Below are 20,347 nucleotides of genomic sequence, written 5' to 3'. Positions count from 1 at the left end.
AAACCCGCACACCATGCCAAAACCTCATACAAACATGATAACCAAACCCTTTCATTGTTCCAACATTATGTACCTATTTTAGACTCCAAAATCTGACTCCCAAACAAAACAATTACCCAAAATCCCATACATTACTAATAACGCCAGTATTTCCATATATTCACACAAGGGTTTAGTCATATACAACAAAACAATCACATACCCAATTCACAACATGTTGGCACGAAAATCTTATGGTAATGGCACATAATTCATTGCATATTACATATTACACAAGCATCTTGAACAATTAATGAAAGGTATGCAAAAGAGCTCCCCTAACCTGTGAATCTTTGCTTTAAAAGGTTGCCTAACCTTGACTTTGTGATAGTTAGAACCCTCCCTTTTTGCTCTCTCAACCACCACCGTTTTACTCTAATCCCAAATCGCTTTTGCACTCAAAACTCGTGATCCTTCCTCACTCTAATTTTTCAAACTTCCAAAACCCTTCTAATGGCCTGATTCTCCCTTTTTATATGGCTCATAATTGTGGTAAAAACAAATAAAACGAAAATTGGCTTTTTAATGTCTATTATTACCTTTCATAAGCCATTATGGACTATTTTTCCAACTCCCTTGGAGGCCCAAGGCCTCTAGGGCTTTCCCACCCTTTCACATTCAGACCACAAGTATTATAGCAAAAATAAAGAGATTAATTTGTTCTCATGAAGGTTTGAACCCACAACCCATCACTTACCAAGTCAATTGCACAACCAATTCAACCAATTCAAATTTGTGATAATTCCTAAAATTTTAGGATTATATTATCACGTCTATCATTCAAATATACTACGAAATAATGCATAAATTAAAATAACACACAAAGGCATACATAAGACTCAAACCCAAATCCTCTCCCATAACCAAAGTACTCTCAACCACTTGAGCTAGTACTTTTCCATGTCACTACAATGAACATTAAGTGCCATAAAGGCTTCCCCTACCTCCATTTATTAAATAATTATTAATTAAATTATTTAAATTTCTCGGGTCTTACAGTAGGCCTGTCAGAGGCTTTCTTTGGAAAATATAACTGGTACAGTTGTCTTCCCTAGATATTTGTCTTGGGCGTTGCTGAGAATGTGGGGAGAAAGAATCATGAATTGTTTTGAACGCAACCAGATGCATTATGTTGTATATAATTGTGCATATAATTGTACTAAGTGTTTAACTGCCAACCTATATGTATTGATTTGCGGAGTATTTGTGTATTTGAACTTTTTATGCTAAGTATGCAGTGTATAACTACGAAGCAATTGGAATTGATTTTCACATAAAGTTATCCACAAAACTGTGATGTTGGTTGTTCAAAAAATGGAATTTTGGGTTTGTTTTTATGACTTCATAATTTAACACTTACCATAATGTGGCATTGCATTAGTGGAATATATTGAGTGCATGTGCAGAATCAATTATGTGGTTGTACAACACTATATATTTGTGAAGCCACATAATATTATTTGCAAAATTGACTTGAATTTTAATTTTACAGCAGGAGGTTCAATATGCGTTCAATGTATTTAATTGCAAACCCATGTTTTAGAACTGCAAATCCATGAAATGTGATATGAACAAGTGTTTGTTTCTTGAGAAATGTGACTTGCCATTTGGATTCAAACTTTGTGTTGGTGCAAGTTCGAATGGATTGGGCATTAACCCAAGAGGAAATGAACCTTCCCATCTTCGCTGATGAGGCACCTCTAGTGGAAAGAAAAGAAGAAAACTGAATTGTTGGACAAGTTTAATACAAATGCCAAATTGCAGCTGGAAATGAAACAAGATTTGGAGAGGATGAAAAGAGATTTTTATAGTAAGGCTGCAGTAGAAAGATTTGATGAGGAGCACATTGCTGCTTCTAATGTAGTTAAGGTCAATGGTGGTAGAGATGATGGTCCACATGTTAATGCTAAGGAGGGCCACATTGAGCCTGACAACACAGCTGCTACAAACCCCCAACAAATGCAATTGATAGTGAACAGATCTTGCCTAATGCAACAAATGAATTGATGAAACTGTTGAAGTTGGTGTAGCATTAGAATTGCATTCTACTGACATTGGCACAACATCTGCATCTAAAATTGCTGAAGGTGATGGAAGTCTTAAAGCACCAAATTTTGGCATTGGGGAAACAACTTGTGATCCATGGACAAGAAGTGTTGGAGCCTCAATCAATGGTGGGCTTAACATTACAGGTCGAACTGCCATTAGTGGTGAAGGTGGTGTATGTGTTGCAGCAGCCCTGACCGGTGAACCTAAAAATACTCCTGAAGTTGCCCCAAGTCCTGAAGAAGTTGAAACTAAGAAAGAGCACAAGGTGACTATTGATTCCAGTTTAAGTGACGATGCATTAATAATTGTCGAGGCACTGACCTTTGTTTCGTAGCAGTTAGGCAATCTAGAAGCTGAAAGCACATATGATCGACAAGTCTGTTAATGTAATAATTTTTAGTTTTAGTAGGAAGGTTATGATGGAGCTCCAATGTGTGGTGGTTGGTAGGAACTCCATAAGCAGCGGAAAATGGCATGGAGACAAGTGTTTAAGGCTCTTGTAGCAATGGAATTTGGAGTGGTGAAAGGAAAACTAGACTAGAAACTAGACTAGTGGAAGGTGGCTAGAGGAAATGTTGTAAACCTTTAGCTTAGGTGCTCTCAAAATAATAGATGGGTGGAGTGATCTCAACACAAACATTCTATTAGAAATTTCAAGAGTAAAATGTACAAATGGTCTACTTTTGGCTTTTAAATGTGAGCCTAAAAGCTAGGCTAATTCTTGGCCCTTAGATCAAGCTTGGAGGAGAAGCTTTAATCATCACCCTTGGATGGTGGCATGGAGAAGGAGAAATCTTCCTAGCCTTTGTATGAAGACTTGGAAAAGAAGACACTCTCTTAGCCCTTGGATGAAGGAGGCACATGGGTGGAGTGTGGACTTGGCTCCATGGGATGCATGATCCTTGAGGAAGTCATGGCCTGAGGGAGACTCTTAGTGGGCCGAGCCCATTTGTACATGTAACACCTATTTTTATGTCTTACACCGTTATTGAAAGCAAAACCCAAATATTGGCCCAATTTAAAATCTAGTCTATTGGGCTTTGATGCACTTCTTCAAGTCTTGTTGATTTCTTTGGGCCCATGAAAATAATGTGACAAGCCCATTAGATTTTTGTCCATCTATTGGGAGGCCCATTTGAATCTTCTTCATCATACTTCTTGTTATTCGGCCTTTTCATGGGCTTGGGCTTGGGCTTGAAGGTGCAATTGGGCTTTGTGGGGTCACATCAGGTTATAACACGTATGAAATTTGGTGCAGATGTGTGATGAACAAGCCCATGCGCCCCTTTCTGAGGTGGCAGATGCTATGTTGAAGGAAGAAAATGTCATGGACATTGAAGTAGGTGATGAGAACCTAGATCGCCTAGCCATTGTGCCTTACGTGAAACCAAGTAGTCCTCTTGCTGAACTACCTGCTCCTTACGTCGAGAAGTTATTTTTGTACCAAGTTGTAACATCAAAAGTGAAAAGGTAATGGGAATTGAATTTTTTTTATCAAGTTGTCATTAAAATTTCTTTTATTTTAATGAATTTAATATAAACTTTTTGACATGACAAATGTATATTTATCGAGATAAATGACCAGATTCTGACCAGTACTAAAACGAGAAACTTTGTGCCTCGTGAATGGATTGACAACATGGAAAGGTTGGTGACTGAAGTTAATTTAACATGACATGTTACCTGTTGACTACTTTGTTGTTGTGTGTGTATGTAGTCCATTTTCTTTGCAGCTAGCCACTTTATGTATAAGGAAAAATGTCAGAAGGGGAGCATCAGGAGAGTAATTTTTAGTCCAATTTACATGGTACGTGTAGTGCTTTATTTATATAGAATTTTAATTTGTTTGCCAAACTTAAATGTATTCATATTTTATGCAGAATAAGGTGATCCATGATTGTGCAAAGAGGAAGGTTAACAAACGGGTTTGGTATCAATTACTTGCTCTTTGTATTTGTTTTGTTATTCATTTTATCTCTATATCTTGGTATTTTTTGAATTGAAAAAAAATAGTTACTAAAATTAGTAGAATGATAAAACTGACAAATAATTTTTATTATGAATAATTATTTAAATTTAATAAATAATAATTAAGAGGATAAAATTGTAAAAATTAAAAAAAAAAGACTTAACAAATGTGTACTCTTTATACATTAAGTTAGTGTATTATTATTAATATTATTATTAAAAAGGTTAAAATATCTTTTTGGTCCCAATTTTTGTCAAGTTTTGTCAAATAAGTCCTAATTTTGGTTGTGTTCAAATAAGTCCCAATTTTCGTCAATTTTGTTCAATTAGGTCATTTTTTTCTAACACCGTTTAAATCATTAACGGCCGTGAACAATGACTGCCATGAGTCACTTTGGGTTTTTTTAAATTTTTTTTTTAAAATGTCCATGTGTCAACCCAGTAGTGTGTCACGTGTCAAAGTCAATGTTCTATATTCAATTTGGTCCTTATATTTGTTATTTTTGTTCAATTTAGTCCCAATTTTGTTTAAAATTGACCAATTTTGTCCTTATCGAAGATGTAACCAAATTTAATATTTATACCAAAGTTATAATGATGTGAATTTTAATATATTATATAAAAATATTTAATAAAAAATGTGAATTAATATAAAAATTAAATTTGGTTTAAATTTGTAGAGGGACTAAATTGGTTCATGTTAACAAAAATTGGGACTAAATTGAACAAAAATAATAAATATAGGGACCAAATCTAATATAGGACACTGACTTTGACACGTGACATGCTACTGAGTTGACACTTGGACATTTAAAAAAAATTTAAAAAAATAAATCAAAAATAAAAAAAAACCACGAAGTGACACGTGGCAATTACTATTCATGATCGTTAATGATTTAAACGGTGTTAGCAAAAAGGGACTCAATTGAACAAAATTGACGAAAATTGGGATCTATTTGAACACAAAACCAAAATTAGGACTTATTTGACAAAACTAGACGAAAATTAGGACCAAAAAGGTATTTTAACCTTATTAAAATAATAAAACTGAAAAATAATTTTTTTATTATAATTAATTATTTAAATTTAAAATATAATAATTAAGAGGATAAAATTGATAAAATAAAAAGGACACAAATTTTTTTTATCTCTTTATATATATAGTATTAATATTAATATTATTGTTAGTAGTAGTATTAATATTTTTATCACTACCCGAAATTATTATTGTGGTATTATTATTATTATAATTAGACATTTATTTTGTTTTTATTTACTATGGGATCATATATCAATTGCTTTCTCTTTTTATTTGTTTTGTTATTCATTTTATCTATATATCTTGGTATTTTTTGAATTGAAAAAAAAATAGTTACTAAAATGAGTAGAATGATAAAACTGACAAATAATTTTTTATTATGAGTAATTATTTAAATTTAATAAATAATAATTAAGAGGATAAAAATGTAAAAACAAAAAAAAGGACATAAAAAATGTGTATCTCTTTATATATCAAGTTAGTGTATCATTATTATTATTATTATTATCACTACGGAATATTATTATAATGGTATTATTATTATTATTATTATTATTATTATTATTATTATTATTATTATTATTATTATAGTTAGACACACATCTTAATTTTATTTACTACGAGATCATATTTCAATTAGTTGTTCTTCTTAATTGTTTTGTTGCTGATATATATCTTTATATATAATTATAGATTATTATTATGTCAACATTAGCCTTGATATATGCATTAACATTAATATTTATAGCATAAAAATTATGATTCTCATCATTTGTTTTTTATTATTAGTATCGTTATTATTTTTATTATTATTATTATTATTATTATTATTATTATTATTATTATTATTATTATTATTCAAAGTGATGTTATTAGTATAAGTGCTTTTTATTAATTATAAAAAATATTATTATATTAAATACTTTTGCTAAATAGATTTTTAATTTTTAAAAATTTTATAATTTATAATTTATATTAATATTAATATTATTATTATTTTTAACGATTAAATAACTATAATAAAAATTATATTATTATTCTAAATAGATTTAAAATAAATAAAAAAGTGCGTACACGCACAGATCATATAGTATTATAATTATTTCGTAAGATCAATTAACTGCACCGTATTGTGATATTCATTTTATTTATTATATTTAAAACTGAAATTACAACTTCATTACATTAATAATAACATTTACAACAATATAACATAATTTTCATGATATTTATTATTTTATGCTTATATTATTGTTATTATTATCAATCATAACTCTAACTATTGTTGTTATTTTATTATTATCAACTCTAATTATAATAATAATAATAATTGTTCTTATTAACTATAATTGTTGTTATTAACTATAATTACTATGAACAAGATTATTACCAACTATAAGTATTATTATTCTTATCATTATTAACTACAATTATTTCTATTATTATATTTCTATTATTATTATTACTACTATTATTATTAATTTGAACTATAATTATTATAATAGTTATTATTATTATTCTTGTTGTTGTTTTTATTATTATGGTTACATACACATTTTACTGTTACTTATTATCTATGAATCATGTTACAATTACTTGACCATTTTATTTGTTTTATTGTTTATTTATCTTTACATTTGAATAATTATTTCAATTCAAAAAAATAGTTACTAAAATTAGTAAAATAATAAAAGTAAAAAATACTTTTTTATTTTAAATAATTATTTAAGTTTAAAATATAATAATTAAGAGGATAAAATTGAAAAAACAAAAAAGGACACCAAGGATGTTTATCTCTTTATATATGTATTATTATTATTATTATTATTATTATTATTATGACTAAGCGATATTATTTTAGTGTTATTATTATTATCTATTATTATTATTATTATTATTATTATTATTATTAAAGTTAAACACACATTTTACATTTATTTACTACGGGATAATATCTCAATTACTTGCATTTTTTATTTCTTTTGCTGTTCATTGTATTTTTATATCTGTGTAATTATTTGAATTAAAAAAAATAGTTACTAAAATTATTAAAATGATAAAATGGACAAATAATTTTTATTATGAATAATTATTTTAATTTAAAAAATAATAATTAAGAGTATAAAATTGTATAAACAAAAGAGGGCACAACAAATGTATATCTCTTTATATATATATATATATATATATATATATATATATATATATATATATAGTTATTGTATTATTATTATTATTTTTATCACTACGAGATATTATTATAATGGTAATATTATTATTATTATAGTTAGACACACATCTTAAATTAATTTACTACGGGATTGTATTTCAATTACTTGTCATTTTTATTTGTGATGTTGTTAATGTATATCTTTATATATAATAATAGATTATTATAGTTGACATTATCCTTAGTGTTACCATTAATATTAATATTTATAGCATAAATATTATTATTATTATTATTGGAAATCATTATTATGTTTATTATTATTATTACTATTCATAATGGTTTCATTATTATAAGTGTGTTTTTTTAACTTTAGAAAATGTTGTTATACTAAATACTTTTGTTAAATAGAATTTTAATCTTTTAAAATTTTTATAATTTATAATTTATATTAATATTATTATTAGTATTTTTAATGGTTAAATAAATATAATAACAATTATATTATTATTCTAAAAAAATTAAAATAAAAAAAACAAAAACAATGTTCACACGGATCATAGGCTAATATAATTATTTCATAAAATCAATTAACTGTATTATATTATGATATCAATTCTATTTATTATATTTAAACTGAAACTATTATTGCATCACTTAGATTTACTATTTAATTACTTTAATAACAACATTTACAATAATATAACTTAATTTTCATAATATTTCATTACATAATACTTTCACTATTTTATTATTTTAATATAGAAAATAAAACCAATATGCCCAGTGCGTACGCACGGGTCAGTATACTAGTTTCATATAAAAAAACTTTCAGTCTAAGTGCAAAGCGGGTATCGTAAGTGCGAACCTGCACTTTTCTGCATTACATTATTTTCTCTCACCCACATGAAAGTAGTAGCCCTTAAGTTTTGAGAATTTAACATGTTTGCTTCGTGGATGAGGTGGGTTGGTATAAGATGAACCCATTTCAATAGATGGTTGTGTCACTCATGATCCCGAATTTAAGTGCAAACCTAGTTGTTCGGTTTTGCTAACTTACGCTATATGATTGGAACAAAATGTTTCCCATTCTTGACTTGACTCATAAGTATCCCATTTGGTGACGTGAGTGATTTATACACTTCATTAATAAAGTTAACTCACACCAAATAATAAGGAATAATATTTATAAATTTTGCAGATTGTGTCAAACGTATTGCATATGAAAAACTTCCACTTTAAGTGCAAAGTGGGCTTATCGTAAGTGTGAACCTGCACTTATCTACATTATATTGTTTTCCCTGACCCACATGAAAGTAGTAGCCATTTAGTTTTTGCAATTTAACATGTGTGGTTCATGGTTGAGGTGGAATGTAATAAGGTTAACCCATTTCAAGAAAAGGTAGTGTCACTCGTGATCCTATTCATGGAAGAAATCCAGCAGTGGAAAGACTTTTTTTCCATCTTGAAGGTGAGCACGGTGTATATTTTAAAGATGAAGATGACATTGATGACATAATTTCTAAGCGAAGTGTTTCACAATCAATTTTTACAGCTTGGATGGAGTGCAACAAAACATTCCAAGAGGCAAGAAATTTAACATACACACAATTTGCTTCCAAGTTTGTTTATGTCAAGAAGAATAGATGTTGGAAACCTAGACAAAGAGGAAATACAATAGGTAGACTTATTTGGGTACCACCAAGTACTGGGGAGCTTTTTTATTTACGGAGGATGCTAACAGTCGTAAAGGGACCTTCGTTCTATGATGACATCAAAACTGTTGATAACATAACATATCCCACATTTAGAGAAGCTTGCTTTGCATCAGGATTCTTAGCCGATGATAGAGAATATATTGAAGCTATTAAAGAAGCAAAGGACTGGGGTTCAGGACATTATCTTAGAAGTTGTTTGTAACTATATTATTGTCTAATTGTGTCAATAATCCACAACTATTTTGGCAAAAGACTTGGGAATGGCTTTCAGATGACATTCAATATAATCAAAGAAAAATAGCCAGATTGCCAGGTACAAAAACTTTTATACTCTTGAGTTAAAATTTTTTATATATTCCATGTACTAACCTATAACTTTTTTCTTTTATGTAGAATTGCATCTAACTGTTGACCGGCTACAAAATTTAACGTTGTTGGAGATAGAAAACCTTCTCCAAATAAACAGAAAGAGCTTGAAGGACTACCCATACATGCCTTATCCTAATGACTATGTTACAAGTCATTTAGGAAATAAATTAATTTATGCTGAACTTGATTATAACATTGAGGATCAAAAACATCAATTTCAATCAAACTTCAACTTGCTTACTAGTAATAATAATACATTGCAAATATCCTATATTACCTACTAAATTACTTTATTATAGTAATATAGACTGATATTAATTTACTTTTCACAAACTATATAGATGAGCAACGACAAATTTTTGAGAAGATAATGCATGCAGTGACAAGTAAAAAAGGAGCTATGTTCTTCCTATATGGCTATGGTGGGACAAGAAAAACATTCATGTGGAAAATATTGGCTTCAGCTTTGCGTAGTCAACGAAAAATTGTCTTAACAGTCACATCAAGTGGAATTGCATCTCTATTGTAACTAAGAGGAAGAACGACGCATTCAAAATTTAAAATTCCAGTACCAACACTAGATACCTCAGTTTGTAATATCCAACAAGGAAGTGAGGTTTCTGAATTATTACAGAAGGCTGAGTTAATTATATGGGATGAGGCACCAATGGCACATAAATTCTGTTTCGAAGCACTAGACAGAACATTGAATGATATAATGAGAAAAGAAAATAAATCTAACTCTATATTTGGTGGAAAAATAATAGTTTTTGGTGGTGATTTCAGGCAAATTCTACCTGTTATTCCTAAAGGAAACATATCAGATATTGTTCATGCAACAATTAATGCTTCCTATCTTTGAGACCAATGTCAGATATTAACACTGACAAAGAATATGCATTTATTGCAAAACGGGTGACAAAAATCCGATGCAAGACAAATTCAAGAATTCTCTGAATGGATAGTGAAACTCGGAGATGGTAAATTATTTGAACCCAATGATGGTATAGCTGAAATACAAATCCCGCCAGAATTGCTAATCACAAACTTTGTTGATCCTGTTGAAGCGATAGTTGCTAGTACTTATTCAAAATTAATTGAAAACTTCAGAGATCTTAATTTCTTACAATGCAGGGCAATATTGGCCAGCAGAATTGAAATAGTTGATCAAATCAATGACTATGTTTTATCATTAATACCTAACTTTTACATGACATATCCTAAAATTTATTTTATTTAATGATATACATATTTATAAAATAGTATTCCATATCAATAACTTTTATTGACTATTTTTGCAGGATAACAAAAGGAGTATCTTAGCTCTGATATAATAGACAATTCTGAAGGAATAGAAGTCGATGCTTTTGATCAAATTACTCCAGAGTTTTTAAATTCATTAACCACATCAGGTATTCCAAACCATAAACTTAAGTTGAAAATTGGAACACCAATAATGCTCTTGAGGAACTTGGATCAAACTCAAGGTTTATGTAATGGAGGTAGATTGATAATAACAAGGCTAGCAAATCATGTTATTGGTGCAAAAGTTATCACAGGAAGCACAAGTGGTGATGAAATATATATTCCGCGAATGTCTATGTCTCCATCACAATCACCATGGCCTTTTAAACTTATTAGAAGACAATTTCCTATCATGGTATCATATGCTATGACAATAAACAAATCCCAAGGTCAATCTTTAGCTTCAATGGGACTATATTTACCAATACCAGTTTTTAGCCATGGACAATTGTATGTTGCTGTGTCTAGGGTTCAAAATAAATCTGGATTAAAGATTCTTATTCATGACAACAACAAAAGGGCTTTGGACTCTACAACTAATGTGGTTTTCAAAGAAGTTCCCCAAAATTTATAGCAAGTAAGTACACACCAATAACTAAACTATTCTTGCATAGTGTAACACTAATATAACTTGATTGACAATTTTTGTTCTATAGGTACAGGATTTTAAACAACTTCAACATTTACCAACATCCAACAAACACTACATGATGCTCTTCTATTCAACCTTAGGTTATTTTATTCACATCATTAGACTATTTATGACTGTCTTTCAAATCCCTTGCTCATGAATCTTTGTTTGGTTTATATATACTTACCATTTACCATGTCTTATGCCTATACAAACTTAAAGATCCCCTTATTCTAATATGTGTAAAAATATTAAATAAAAATTAATATAATTATTGTCAATAAAATAACAGTAATATAGTAATAATAATAATAAAAATAAAATATATTAATAAGTGAAAAAATTATGTTTTTTATACCTACCAACATCTTAATATTTTCTGAAAATTTGGAAAAAGTAGATTGATCGAAGCATGTTAAAAATATATGAAAAGAACTTTACCAAAAAGAAACGACGAGAAGAATCGAGTAAATCAGAAATCAAAACCTGAGAATCCAATATAATAGACTTGCTTCCATGTATGATGCATTCCCAGTTGCTGAAATCCAAATTTTTTGGTTTGGGTGATTCTTTCAGCAACGTTTATTCGAGCAAGATGGGGGAAGTGTTTTGCTTTTTACCTTTTTGAAGGAAGACCGAAGGATGCGCATAATATATATATATATATATATATATATATATATATATATATATATATATATATATATTAAAATTACTATTTCACTTTTTATACAATTACTTTTATATACTTATACACTTAAATGTTTATATACCGTGACATAATTTTTATACACTTACAAATTATAATTCTTAATGTAATATAAACTAAATTTAACATAGTGTTATACAGATTTTAAGCAATATGAAGATTATAATGTCACAAATTATTATTTTTTATTTCTTTCTTTCCCAAATCTCATTTAATAAAATATATATTATAAACAGAATTTAATATAATACAATACAAATTTTAATATAAATAATTATTTCTAAAATTACTAATACAAAATTGGTATTATTAAATTATAACAAATATTTACTATTAATATCTAACTAAATTACTCTTAATAAAAACTAGCGAACACACAACCGCTGTTGTGTTCGCATTTTTTAATTTTTAAGAAATTTAAGTTAAGATTAATAATAAATATATAATTAATTTTTAAAATAGTTATTAAATATAAAATTAAAAAAAAATATCTGTATAAAAAAATTAAAATAATAGTTTAAAACAAAAGAGTGTTTTAGAATAACAGTTAAAAGTAAATTATTTATAAAATAATTAAGGGTAAAACTGGTATTATAAAATGTGGACACAAAAGAGGGAATCTTTTATATATTATTTTAGGTTATAACATACAAAGCCTATATCATACAACTAAAACTCACATATTAAAGTTATCAACAGGATTGACTGTTCTAACTCCTCTTAAAAGGACTTTGATATTATATATTATATATTATCACAAAACCAAATCGATACAAAGAGTCAAAACTTAGTTGATGCTACAAAAATACAATACACAATGTTCCTGTAGAGAACAAACAAGATAAGTTAGGCACAAGTGTCACCTTACCCATGTAGTCCGCTATCTCCTCAATTGGCCTCTTCCTGGTTGGTACATGTCGGTTTGGACCTAGGAGGGGTTACCTGCAGAAGGGACTCCGAAGCTCAAGTGAGTCAAAACTCTCAAAAGGTCAAATTAGTGATTAATGAATGCATACCTTTAATTACTGGGGTCCATGTGTATTTATAGAATATTAATCATGTTTGGTTATGCCATGGGTCAGGCCCTGGCTTGGGCTTTAGTTTGGGCTGTAAGTGGGCCTGGGCCCTAGCCCAGGCCCTTAGGACTTATTGAACACTGAGGGGCTTTAATTTTACTAAGTATATTGGAGTAGTCGGCCTAGGCCGACTACTTTCCTCGACGGTTTATGCTATCGGTTTAATCTGGTAAGGCTTAGACCAACTCGGCCTAGGCTGACTACTTGATCGCCTTGGCATATATGTATCGTTTACTTATTTGGTCGAGTTTGGATAGGTGTGGTACAATATCATTTACTCATTTGGTCGAGTTTGGCTAGGTGTGGTACACAAGTCCCCCAGCCTTGGCCGATATGAGTTGTCGGTCAAGGGTGATTATGTGTTGGTGTGCTAACGGGATCGGTTGGGTGTGGTACACACAACAAAGCCTTAAGTGCTATAACCCAGACTCTAACTCCTTCTGCGGAATTTGACATTATTGCATACTAAATTGATACCAAGACCCTAAATTCAGTAGCTCTAAGGCACAAATAGCAAAAGCCTTGCAACCCAATTAACATAAAACTAAGCAGAACTAACAGCCTCAATAGAACAAAAACCCAAAACCATGGATCAGAACAAATATTCCAGCAACGAAATTCATGCTGAAATTTACCAACAACAACATCAAAGAATATGATTCTTTTTTACCCCAAACGTCACAAGAAACCAAAACAAGATTGATTGTTCTAACTCCTTTTAAAAGGACTTTGATATTATATATTATATAGGTTAAAATACCTTTTTGGTCCCAATTTTTGTCAAGTTTTTTCAAACAAGTCCTAATTTTGGTTTTGTGTTCAAATAGGTCTCAATTTTCGTCAATTTTGTTCAATTGAGTCTTTTTTTGCTGACACCTTTTAAATCATTAACGACCATGAACAGTGACCGCCACGTGTCACTTCGTGGTTTTTTTGAATTTTTTTATTTTTTTTATTTTTTTTTATTTTTTCTATTTTTTTTATTTTTTTTATTTTTTTTTAATTTTGTTATTTTTTTTAAATATATACGTGTCAACCTAGGAGTGTGCCATGTGTCACTTCGTGGTTTTTTTAAATTTTTTTTAAAAAAAAATTAATTTTTTTTAAATGTCCACATGTCAACCCAGTAGCGTGTCACGTGTCAAAGTCAATGTTCTAAATTCAATTTGGTCCCTATATTTGTTATTTTTGTTCAATTAGGTCCCAATTTTTGTTAACATTAACCAATTTGGTCCCTCTCAAAATTAAAACCAAATTTAATTTTTATATTAAAATTCATATTTTTTATTAAATATCTTTATTTAATATATTAAAATTCACATCATTATAACTTTGATATAAAAATTAAATTTGGTCACATCTTCTATAGGGACCAAATTGGTTAATCTTAACAAAAATTAGGACTTAATTGAACAAAAATAACAAATATAGGGACCAAATTGAATATAGAATATTGACTTTGACACGTGGCACACTATTAGATTGACACGTGGACATTTAAAAAATAATTCAAAAAAATTCAAAAAAATAAAATAAAAAATTCAAAAAAACAACAAAGTGACACGTGGCACACTCCTGGGTTGACACGTGTACATTTAAAAAAATTTTAAAAATTTAAAAAAAAAATTAAAAATTAAAAATAAAAATAAAAATAAAATTCAAAAAAACCACGAAATGACACGTGACAGTCACTGTTCATGGCCGTTAATGATTTAAACAGTGTTAACAAAAAAGGACCCAATTGAACATAATTGACGAAAATTGGGACCTATTTGAACATAAAACCAAAATTAGGACTTATTTGAAAAAACTTGACGAAAATTGGGACCAAAAAGGTATTTTAACCTATTATATATTATCACAAAACCAAATCGATACAAAGAGTCAAAATTAGTTGATGCTACAAAAATATAATACACAACAAAGCCTTAACTGCTATAACCCAGTTTAAATACAATTAAGAAAAAATAGGCTTAACAAAAAATATAGAAATAAAACAATAAAGAACAAATCATCCATCAAACAAACAGGGTAAACGACTCTAACGCCTTCAACGAAATTTGGCATTATCTCAACGTACCTCTTGAAAATCTACAACAAAGATAAAAAAAAAAACAAAAACAAAGAAACATTATTTCATTAAAACTAGAAAATCCAGGTGCAGAAACATGCAAGGTAGATAGAAAGTGTTAAAGGGTTGATCAATGGAAACTCGCCATTTTCGGCTACCAGGATACTGTGACTACTGAAGTGATGAGAAAAGAAGTGAAGGTTTGAACTTAAGGTTTTGACGAGGATACAAATGCCAAAACCCACATAATAATAATAATAATTATTCTAATTACTAGCGTCCACACATTAATATTATTATTATTATTATTATTATTATTATTATTATTATTATTATTATTATTCTAATTACTAGCATCCACACATTAATAATAATTATTATTATTATTATTTTAATTACTAGCGACAGTGCCTGTGTACACATTTTTTAAATATGAATGATATTATATTAATAGGTGTTGATAATATAATATTATTAAGTTAATATATAAAATAAAATTATATTTATTAAAAATAAAATGAAATATATAAAAAAAAGATGAGAGAATAATTGTTAATAAATAAAGAAATTTTTTTTATAAAAATAACGGTCAATTAAAATTATATTTATTAAAAATAAAATGAAATATATAAAAAAAGATGAGAGAATAATTGTTGATAAATAAAGAAAAAACATTTATAAAAATAACAGTCAATTTTCAAAAATTTAATAAATAATTATATTTTAATGAGTAAAATCGGTATTTTAAAATGTGGACACAAAAGAGGAAATCCTCTTTATTATTGTTATAGATTATTATTATTATTATTATTATTATTATTATTATTATCATTATTTTTATTTTTCTAATTATTATTATTATTATTATTATTATTCTAATTATTATTATTATTATTATTATTATTATTATAATTATTATTCTAATTATTATTATTATTATTACTAGGGTAAATATAGGCATGTGTATATGCATTTTTTGAATATACATTATATTAGTTGATGATATTGTAATGTTATTAAGTTAATAAACCAAATAAAATTATATTTATAAAAAATAAAGTGAAATGTATGGAGAAAATATGAAAAAATAATTGTGGATGAATAGAAGAAAAAAGAATAAAGAGATAAATAAATAGTTGTATAAAAACTTGTATAAAGAACCGTTAATTTTTAAAAATTTAACAAATAATTATATTGTAAAGGGTAAGATTGAAATTATGAAAAGTGGACACAAAAAAAGAATTTTCTTTTTATATATAATTATAGATATCTTAATAATTAGATGTAAAATATTTAAACAAAATCAATAAATAAAACATGAATGACTCGTGCGTAGGCACGGGTTCAAAACACTAGTTTCATATAAAAGAAACTTTCAGTCTAAGTGCAAAGCGGGGTTATCGTAAGTGCGAACCTGCACTTTTCTGCATTACATTATTTTCTCTCACCCACATGAAAGTGGTAGCCGTTAAGTTTTGAGAATTTAACATGTTTGCTTCGTGGATGAGGTGGGTTGGTATAAGATGAACCGATTTCAATAGATGGATGTCTCACTCGTGATCCTAGATTTAAGTGCAAACCCAGGTGTACGGTTTTGCTAACCTACGTTATATGATTTGAACAAAATGTTTCCCATTCTTCACTTGGCTCATAAGTATCCCATTTGGTGGCATAAGTAATTTATACACTTCATTAATGAAGTTAATTCACACCAAGTAATAAGGAATAATATTTATAAATTTTGCAGATTGTGCCAAACATATTGGATATGAAAAAGTTCCACTTTAAGTGCAAAACGGGGTTATCGTAAGTGCGAACCTGTACTTTTCTACATTACATTGTTTTCCCTCACCCACATGAAAGTAGTAGTCCTTAAGTTTTGAGAATTTAACATGTTTTCTTCCTGGATGAGTTGTGTTGGTATAAGATGAACCCATTTCAATAGATGGTTATGTCACTCGTGATCCCGGATTTAAGTGCAAACTCAGGTGTCCGGTTCTGCTAACCTACGTTATATGATTGGAACAAAATGTTTCCTATTCTTGACTTGGCTCATAAGTATCCCCTTTTGTGGAGTGAGTAATTTATACACTTCATTAATAAAGTTAACTCTCACTAAGTAGTAAAGAATAATATTTATAAATTTTGCAGATTTTGCCAAACCTATTGCCAAACCTATAAAGTGGGATTATCGTAAGTGCGAACCTACACTTTTCTGCATTACATTGTTTTCGCTCACCCACATGAAAGTAGTAGCCCTTATGTTTTGAAAATTTAACTTGTTTGCTACGTGGATGAGGTGGGTTGGTATAAGATGAACCCACTTCAATAGATGGCTGTGTCACTCGTGATCCTGAATTTAAGTGCAAACCCAACTGTCAAGTGCTGCTAATCTATGTTATATGATTTGAACAAAATGTTTCCCCTTTTTGGCTTGGCTCATAAGTATCTCGTTTGGCGGCGTGAGTAATTTATACACTTCATTAATAAAGTTAACTCACACCAAGTAATAAGGAATAATATTTACAAATTTTGTAGATTGTGTCAACCCTATTACATATGAAAAACTTATAGTTTAAGTGCAAAGTGAGATTATCGTAAGTGCGAACCTAAACTTTTCTGCGAACCAATATTTAGGTTCACAGCAATAACTACCTATCTATGAACCAACATTAAATCTTTTGCCCAACCACAGTACAAGGAATCACATAACTAAATTAGAGGCATCACTGCCCTACATTGAACAGAAAGACAACTTTTGGAGTTGTTGTATATCGTTCATTATGACATGGTGGATGAAGGTTGATTGTGCATTTCTGCTGTTATGTCAATTTTTTTTTGTATCAGACAGTAACCCCAGACATCATTGTCAACGTAGGTTAGCACTTAATATGTTGTAGGTTTGCATATATTATCCTATCTGCACTTTGTTTGTATATTTTGGATTAGTGATTTCATGACATTGTATGGTGCTATACCTCACATATTCAAACGTTTAAGATTACAGGCAAAAAGTTATTCATGACAAACTTGTTATATTTAAGTTCACATTACCGAAATAATTGTAAATCAGCTTGGCACTAACTTAGGCATAGGTTCGCAATTATTCCCCGCCAACAAAATATTGCTAAATAAAACGTGTGTCATTTTGGTCAGAGGAAAAGATTTGTATTTCACCTTATCCACGTCAAACAATTGAAAAAAAAATGGCTAAGCTTGTTTTTTTTCCTTTAATTTTTTTAACTTCAATATGGATATGAAAGAAAAACAAGCCATACAAATTGGCACTTATGCACGCACAGGTTAGCAAATAAACTGCACACTGTTATTTGGCAGCACAAATTATCTCTATTTACAGTAAGGTCACACAGTAATAAAATTATTAATATTCTTCATACCATGAAGCACACTATTAAAAGTATAACTTTTAAACATCATTAACAACGAATAAGGTTTCTTTAAAAACCATTGACCTGGGTTAGCAGTAGTTATGTCATTGCTTTGCACTTCCAGATCCAATGAAGACAAACATACACATGCGCATATATCACTCTAATGTATTGCAGGATGGAGTACCATCAATATTAAAGGCCTCCTGACAAAATCAATATTACTGAAAACCAAGTACTACTACTTAGTACTTATGAAGCCACGGGTTAGCACATAAAATATGCTCTGCAATTTAACAGTACATAACAAAAAATAAGATATTCCTGCAGAACATGCAACAACTTCTAAGTAACCTGCTTCCTCCTCCTCGCATAAGTCATCAAAAGAAGTTTGTATCGCTTTGCTCTTGAAATACTTCCTCGATTCTTCCTTTATTTGGTGGTACAAATTACTACTTTCAACTTCATCCCTGTGTAGGTTCGCACCAACCTTTTGGCCATGTTGCTGCGGAGGAGTACTTTCAACAACTTCAAACCTGTCTTGCTGCCCATATTCATCAAAGTCTTCTTGTCCCCCGTAATGATGTGGTTCGGCTGGAAACTCCTGTTTCAAATTCTTGTTCGATGTATCATTCATTACGACTTTAAACTCTTTTTGCCTTCCGTAGTTCCAAAATCTCAGCTTCTTGTTTACCTATTTCTATACTTAAATGTTCCTCGTCTTCTTCGTCCTCCTCAAATCATGTACCATATTCAAAGCAATACCACATTCATTACACCCAAAATTTACTTCAAAAATTTGAACTAAATAACTAAAAGTAAGTAGTCACACTAAATCCACTTTCATACCTTGTTGTTATTCAAAGCACTAGTTATTTATTCCTCAGCCACTTTCATATCCATACATTGCAATACTCGGGGGAACATTGTGCTTGACTTAGCAATATCAAATTTTGGAATCAAGAAGTCTCAAAAGACCATATCTAAAACATCTAAAAATAAATAAATTAACTTAATATATTTCTTCCTATTTCAAAGAAAACAAATTTGAATTCAAACAAATTAATTACAAATTACCTGTAACAAGTACACACAACATAGAATGTGTAAGTGTCTCTTCTTTCCTTTCTCCTTTAAGAACATGGATGCATTGCACATGCTCCCAACTAAGTATTCATAAACAAGTCCACCCCAATTGTATTTCCCAACACTACTAAGGTCATCCACAATGGTAAATAAGATGGGGAAAATTGTTCCCTTGCGACTTGGACAAAGGAACTCTGATATTCCTAATACAATATATAGCCTACAGTAATCCTCTAAGCTAACCTTGTCCCTACATCTTGCTAGGAAATCATATAACATCTCAACATCAACACTTTCGTTATTCGATACTTTCTTACACTCATTCTCCACATAAACCTCATATAAGTTAATACTCTCACCATCAACCTGTAATCTCAGTCCCAAACAAACATCCAATAAAGATAAACGAACAACTTTACTACTTATTAACCCCCCCTCCTTTCAACCCACAAACTAATTAAGGAACTAATAAGTTTCATACTAATTTTTAGAATTCCTTTCAATATGTTGAACCATCCAAATTGTGACCCTTCAATTACGGACCTTTGTTCTCTAGTTAAATTTTAATTTAAGGAAGCAATGTACTTTGTCCGACAATAATGCCTAAAAGTCTACACATATTCATCAACAAAACTTATGAAATGTCATTCTATAAATTAATGAATAATAACAAAAAATTAAGTCTGCACACCTTAACCTCATGCTTCTTCTGACAATCGCATTCACTG

The sequence above is a fragment of the Vigna unguiculata genome, chromosome 4 (genome assembly GCF_004118075.2).
Source record: "Vigna unguiculata cultivar IT97K-499-35 chromosome 4, ASM411807v1, whole genome shotgun sequence".
In the NCBI taxonomy this organism is placed as follows: Eukaryota; Viridiplantae; Streptophyta; class Magnoliopsida; order Fabales; family Fabaceae; genus Vigna; species Vigna unguiculata.
Note: the sequence above shows the minus strand (reverse complement) of the source record.